The 6,577-nt window shown below is 40.4% G+C and overlaps 1 protein-coding gene across 1 annotated transcript in view; it reads right to left on the reverse strand.

The window, feature by feature from the left end:
- Window positions 1–6,577, reverse strand: part of LOC109970658 (cAMP-specific 3',5'-cyclic phosphodiesterase 4B-like) — a 48,645-nt gene that overhangs the window by 14,426 nt on the left and 27,642 nt on the right. The gene's annotated exons all lie outside the window — the stretch shown is intronic.

Genomic DNA, 6,577 nt, shown 5'->3' on the forward strand with positions numbered 1-6,577 from the left:
CCCCCCAAATTGTGCATACATAAGGCACAGCCACTTCAAGGCTGTACTCTGCTGAGCTGCAGCAGCAACTCACACCACCGTGCTTCACAGATTGGTTCTCTCCTCTCTGAAGCTCTCTGGGGGAGAGAAAAAAAATGACATCAAACGCCAATCAATGTGTTTGCACAAGCAACACGAGAAGCAAACTTTGACTCCCTGAATTTGGGAGAGACCAGGCAGGGTCTCGCTGTGAGCCAAAGAAACCAAAGCACTTCCTCTTTGGCCTTGAACTCACACAAAACACGGAGCAGAATTACTGAGTGGCGGAATGACTGCTGAGAACAATCACAGCTGTCATTCGATGAAATAGCTCTGTCATTAAAAGCTATGACTCGTGGCAGGCAAACAGGTTTTAGAAGAAAAACAGTGGTCTATAAAAAAAAAAAAAGATAAAACATGAGGAATTAAATTTTAAAAGTATCAAATTCTGATTTACCAGCGAGAATGTTGATTCAACAAATGTCTGCCTGGAGGAAGCAAACACTCAACACATCTGGATCTCCCCACCTTCCTTTTTCTATGGAAAATACTGATCGCTACTTCATAGGGCTTTGCACATGGAAGAAATTTATCCCATATGCTTAGCACAACAGGACAGCCAGCATTCTGCTCCCCAGTTTACGTCAATATAGTGGATCAAAGCACAGTGATGGCGTACAGACGCTCAACCACCGAGGTTGAGTGTCTGTACGCCATCACGTATAACAAAGAACTTCACTGATACATCTGCAGCTAAGGACACCTTCCACCACTGAAAGGTATAAAAACAACATGGTGAGGGCAACTCTCAACAGTCAAGTTTCTCCTTCTTATACTTGACTGCACATTTTTAAAGAAATAATACCATTGGCTCCTGATTACAAGGGGAAGACTGTTGGCATTATTGACATTTCTCAGGTCAGAACAACTTTTCTTTACTTGAGCACCAGGTTGGAGAATTCAAAGAACCTTTCGCTATAATATACCACCAGAGATCAAGCCTTGTGGTCCAAACTATTCGAAATAGCAAGAGCGCAGTACAGAGCAAGTACAACATCAAAGCAGCTCATGCACAAGGCGGTGAGCTGTTGGAAGCAAGTACATAGGAACATCCGGCCGTCTTGACCGATAGGGGCAGGAGATGATGCCAAGACTGTGTGACCACATCTTGTCTCCATTCCCTCCGATGAGGGTATATAGAGACAGACATTTTAAAGGGGCAGTCGGAGAACATAAAAAAGGCTGCCATCTCCAAACTGCCTGTATGACCAGGATTCAGGTCATTTTGAAGCTAGTGGCTGACTCAGACACACAATTCAGAATTTGATAGCAATAAAACTGTCAAACGTAGACTGCCAAGGATATGTTTACTGGCTGGAGTCTCTGACTTCAAACCTCTTGCCTCCAGCAAGCTCACTGAAGCCTGACACATTCATCTGATGTATTTTCTAAGAATGATAACAGTTGAACCTGGAGCTGGGCTTCACTAACATAAATCATGTAATAATAACAACGGAGAGTTGAAAGTGTACAAAGTTATGCACACAAATACACACACAGTAAGAGTAGATGAGTCTGCTGGAGTTGTCATTCACCTCTGGTCATTCATACAGTAAATACTGTGCTAAATGGGCTGATAGACATTTCACAGTGTCACCAGTCAAAGGTGGCGTGACACACTTTCAGTCTGAAAAACTTGCTCCCAGACAGAGTATGAGGTACTTTTCCAGCCTGCTTTCTCACTGGAAACCTTTTTTTTTTTGGTGAGTCCTAAATGCTTTGGCCATATGCTGGAGGCTGCCTAGAGGACAACAGACCTCAGTGTGCAGACAGACCCCGTCTACCTCCCCTCTCTCCATCTCTCTCCTCTATAGAGCCACAGACCAGCCTCTGTAAGAGCCATCAACTGTACTAATGACCAGGGCCGGTCTCAAACACTCCCCCTACCCACCTCCATTCCCGTCTCAGACACCTTCCTCTCACATCCACCGCACACTGACCCTCTCTGTGCTCCCGACCTATCCCTCAAAACCTGTTTCCCGTGCTGTCGGGATGCAGAACTGGACTGCCTCATTGAGTTGACTTACAGTTTGTGATGGATAAAGTATTCAGATTCTGAACTCAAGTAAAAAAATTGTAATACCACAATGAAAAAAATATTACAAGAAAAATTCTCCATTCAGACTCTTTTACCAAAAAGTGTACTTCACTATTAAAAGCAAAAGTACCCAGTATGCAAAGCTGTGTATATATTATTGGGCTTGTATTACTAAGGCATTAATATGTTATCATTTTAATGTTAACTAGTCATGTATAATGTAATGTAAAGTACTTTATACACTGTTGGATAGTTAAATCTAAAAAACAATATATTTTGCCTGTTAAAAACTTAATTTGCAAAGCAACAGTAGTAGATGCATAAAATGTAATTTATATAAATGTAAAAGTAATTTAAGTACAAGTCATTTTCGTCCATGAGCTTCTGTGTGTAAACAGCCTTACAGACTTGACGCACAGTTGAGGTTTCCATGTAATACCTAATTATTCATGGCCAGGTTGACTTTAACTCAGTAACAAACATGGCTTAAGTAATGTTTATTCTTACTGATTGGACTTCTCAGGAATAATGAGGCCAGTTCCAACGAAAGGTGAGTGAAGAAGACTTGAGCCACTGCTGAGTTAATGTGTACACAGCTCTGAGGTAGCTAAGTTGTACACAAATGCACACATTCCTCATCTCGACCTTACCACATCATGAAGGAGAAATTACACGCTCTGACACTGATACGTGCACATACTCAGTGTTGCTTATGTTTGACTTTGTGCTACGTGTGGAGCTAAGACAGACAAGGTGGGTAGCTGGTTGAATGAATCACCTGTTTGTCACTTCTACTGTAGTTATTCACAAGCGCAATGAAGCAAGATAAAGTCTCACAAAGGGAAACAAAAAGAAAGACAATATTTGTCCAATCCGGAAAAAAAAAAAAAGTTATGTGCACGGATGAAGAGTCAGCTCCGTATGCTCATCATGGGAAAATACACCGACTGTATATATCTTGAATTTGATCATTGACGTCGTTACAGTTAGGTTACATATTGAGTAAATCACTGGCATTTGTACAGTGCTTCACTTCCAGAAAATGAAAATACCAGCTTTTATATTTGATCATTTACTTTATACTTGCTTCACACCTTTTCTGAAATAATCTGACATATTATTGTTATTAACATTATTATTTTAGATGGCAGAGAAAAATTTTACATTTTAGTTTTATTTTCTTTTAGAGTATTATATATGCACTTTGAACACTTTCTAGTTAAATTTAGATTGTCAGTAGCATATAGATCGAGTTACAAGAAGGTATTCAGCTTTCATTCATGTACTGTATGTAAACACTTGTCAGCACTATAGAGATACTGTATGTAAATAACATGGTCAGATTGTATTTTCTTGCCTTTACTAATGCAGAATTGTTGGACTAGTTATCATTTTTATTTTTTTAAGGTTATTTTCTTAGTGTATTTGTGTATATAATTTGTGAACTTTTTTCACTGCAGGACAAAACATAACTTCACTAAAATGACCAGGAACATCTCATCTAATCTTGAAGACTTATCAGATTCTAAAAGAAACCTTTATCACAGTCACAGAAACAAATGCCTCACTTTTCTGTTTCATTTCCAGCTAGAAGAATAAATAAATGCAAGGTGACAACTGTAAGAAACAATTTGATATAATGCTAGCGTGAGCAAGTGTGGTGTGACTCTTTATGAAGTGAGTGTGGTGAGATTTTCTGAGAAGTAGTTTCTGAGTAACCTGTGGTGTGGTAGACGTTTACCGTATGTCCAACCCCGACAGCACACCACCGCCTTTTGTTTTCTCTCACAAACAACCTTCACTCCTGATTATGTTGTGTCATAGTTTACAACTGTGGCATTATCTCCTCACCTATCAAAACAAAAGGCTTCAAAAGTTGTACAAACGCACACACCTCGCCAGGGCCTGCTTGACAGCTCCTTCACAATGCACCAAGGAGCTGAGTTGGCACAGGGCTAGCTTAGGGATGGGCCACAGCAAGGATTATGACTGTGCTGACGTCAATGAAATAATTCAAATACATAACCAGGCTGCACGCTTCCAGCCCTCCGGATCTTCTCCTCTGGCTGTGAGATGGAACGAACTGGCCAGACTGAAAGCAGCAGGTCATGTTACTTCTGGCTGTAAGTTCATGACCAGCCGTCTCTCTGTGTGTCCATTCACCCATCTGATTATTCATTATATTGTGAAAGACAGCAGGTAATGGTATTTATGTGTTTTTATTCACCCAAGCACCCTATAATGTTTAACCACTTTGATCAGAATGACAGACACTGGACAAAAGTCAAGACAAACTTAAGTACATGCATCCTATCATAAACCTGTAATATGCACGACTGAAGCAGATTTGATAGCAATGGTATCACCTTGTGTACTTGTAGCCGGCTTCTATATGTCATAGTGCACATTCGTGCACACTGCTAAAGTTATTGCTCATCATTTGGCATCAAAGTGCAGGTTACAGGTGATTAACAAGTGCTTTTCTTTGAATCTGTATTGTCTGAATACCGGTAAGCTGTTTCAGTTAGTCTTGTCTTTCAAGATCCATTTACAAAAAGCGGTAAAAGACATGACTAATGCTTATTGTGTAGGGCGCCACACCCTGGGCAATTTATGCACAAGGTCACATCTTTAGTTTCAAGCCAAATATGTGCTTCTGTCTGTCTGTACTGAATTCAATTTGCACAGGCTGAACTGCATCAAATTCCTGGGAACAGGTTCACTGAGCAGCTGATACGTGCATCCCATGAAGAAAAACAGGTTTATTGTCAACAAGGGTGACAGCAAATATGAGGAAAAAGTACTGCACAGTAGTGCAGTGGTTAGCACTGTGATAAACTAATATAAACATCACAGCATATGTAAGATGTTTTAACCCTTGGCACAAACATCAAAGCTTTTTTTTTTTGTTTTTTAACACAGAAGGCCTGTATTAAGAAGCAAAAATCATGTTATCACTGTAGGATTGGCTGAATAAAACATAATTTGCCAAATAAAGCACTGTAAGGCTTACACAGCACATCCTATGACTGAAGGGAATTGATACCACTCTCATTTCTGTGCATTAAATTTAAGACTGCAGTTTAGCTGAGCCACTAAAAACAGCAAATGCAACAAAATCTGCCTACCAGTTCCTCTTCACAAAACCAAAAGTGTAAAAATGACAATTTATGGTTTTACAGGGGTATAAACATATTTTCTGGTTATATAAGGCCCATAAAACTGCAACTTATCATGTTTATTCTTCACACATATTAAACAAATATAGCATTCATTAGTTAGCTTCACAGTTTCTGTCAGGAGATTTCTGTAGCCTTTCCACAGAGCTAGAGCTACAGTAGCTGTTTCCCCCTGTTTTCACTCCAAGATAAAGTAACTTCTAGCAGTAGCTTCATATTTTGAATACAAACCAGCACTGAAATGTGTGGCATTTATCATAGCACATGTTAAACAAAACCCGATTCATTTGAGCTCCTATCACAGATGTAAGTCTGCCAGTTTTGGTTTGGAAATCAGTTAAAGATTTACAGTCCATGGGCAGCACAGTAGTGCAGTGGTTAGCACTGTGGCCTCACGGCAAGAAGGATTCGCTGGCTGGAGCCTTTCTGTGTGCAGTTTGCATATTCCGCTCATGACTGCATACTCAGCTTTTCTCCCACAGTCCAAAGACTTGCAAGTTAGGTTAACTGGCAACTCTGAGTACTGTAGCTCTCTGTCTGTGTGTCAGTCCTTTGATTGCCTGGTGACCTGTCCAGGGTGTACCCCACCGATCGCTCAATTTCAGCTGGGATTTGGCTCCAGCCCCCCTGTGGTCCTCAATGATGAGCACCTGCTCATGTAGGCTTTACAGCACGTCTGATATTAAGCTTCAGTCCAAAAAAGTACACAATATAAATAAAATACAATTGTGGAAAGCCTATTTATCCGCATTTGCAAGTTGTTTTTGTCCAACAGTAATTAAGGTGGCACTTTGGGCAGCGCTGCATTAAATATGAATTTCTGAGGGTGCTGTGTAAACACGGCTTTGTGTTTCACATCTTTTTCCTGGTCTAATGACTAACCATATATGCTAGAGTCCCTACCAACTGTGGCCATACTCAGCTAATGCTAGTGACCACCATTACAGATTAATCACCAATCCTTGACGGTTAAGGAAGTCAGAATCAAGCATTTCCCTCTTAAGTACTATTTATCAGATGTAATATAGGCCAAAGCCTATAATCTGATTCAGTGAGGGAAGAGTGAGCCTTTTGTTGACTGGAAGGCTCACAGGATTACGTGTGATAGGACCAAGATGGCTTGTGAAGCGTAAACTGCAAGCTCACATGAAGAAAACTACAATCCTCTCATGTTACTGGAGTAGGACTTTTAACACTGGTGAACAGTCACAGTGACGCATTTGCAGCTTAGTTGATTTTTAGTATAACCCCCACTTTTCTGCTTCTTGTGCACTTTCACCTA

This window comes from Monopterus albus, unplaced genomic scaffold (genome assembly GCF_001952655.1).
Source record: "Monopterus albus unplaced genomic scaffold, M_albus_1.0 scaffold204.1, whole genome shotgun sequence".
NCBI classification, from domain to species: Eukaryota; Metazoa; Chordata; class Actinopteri; order Synbranchiformes; family Synbranchidae; genus Monopterus; species Monopterus albus.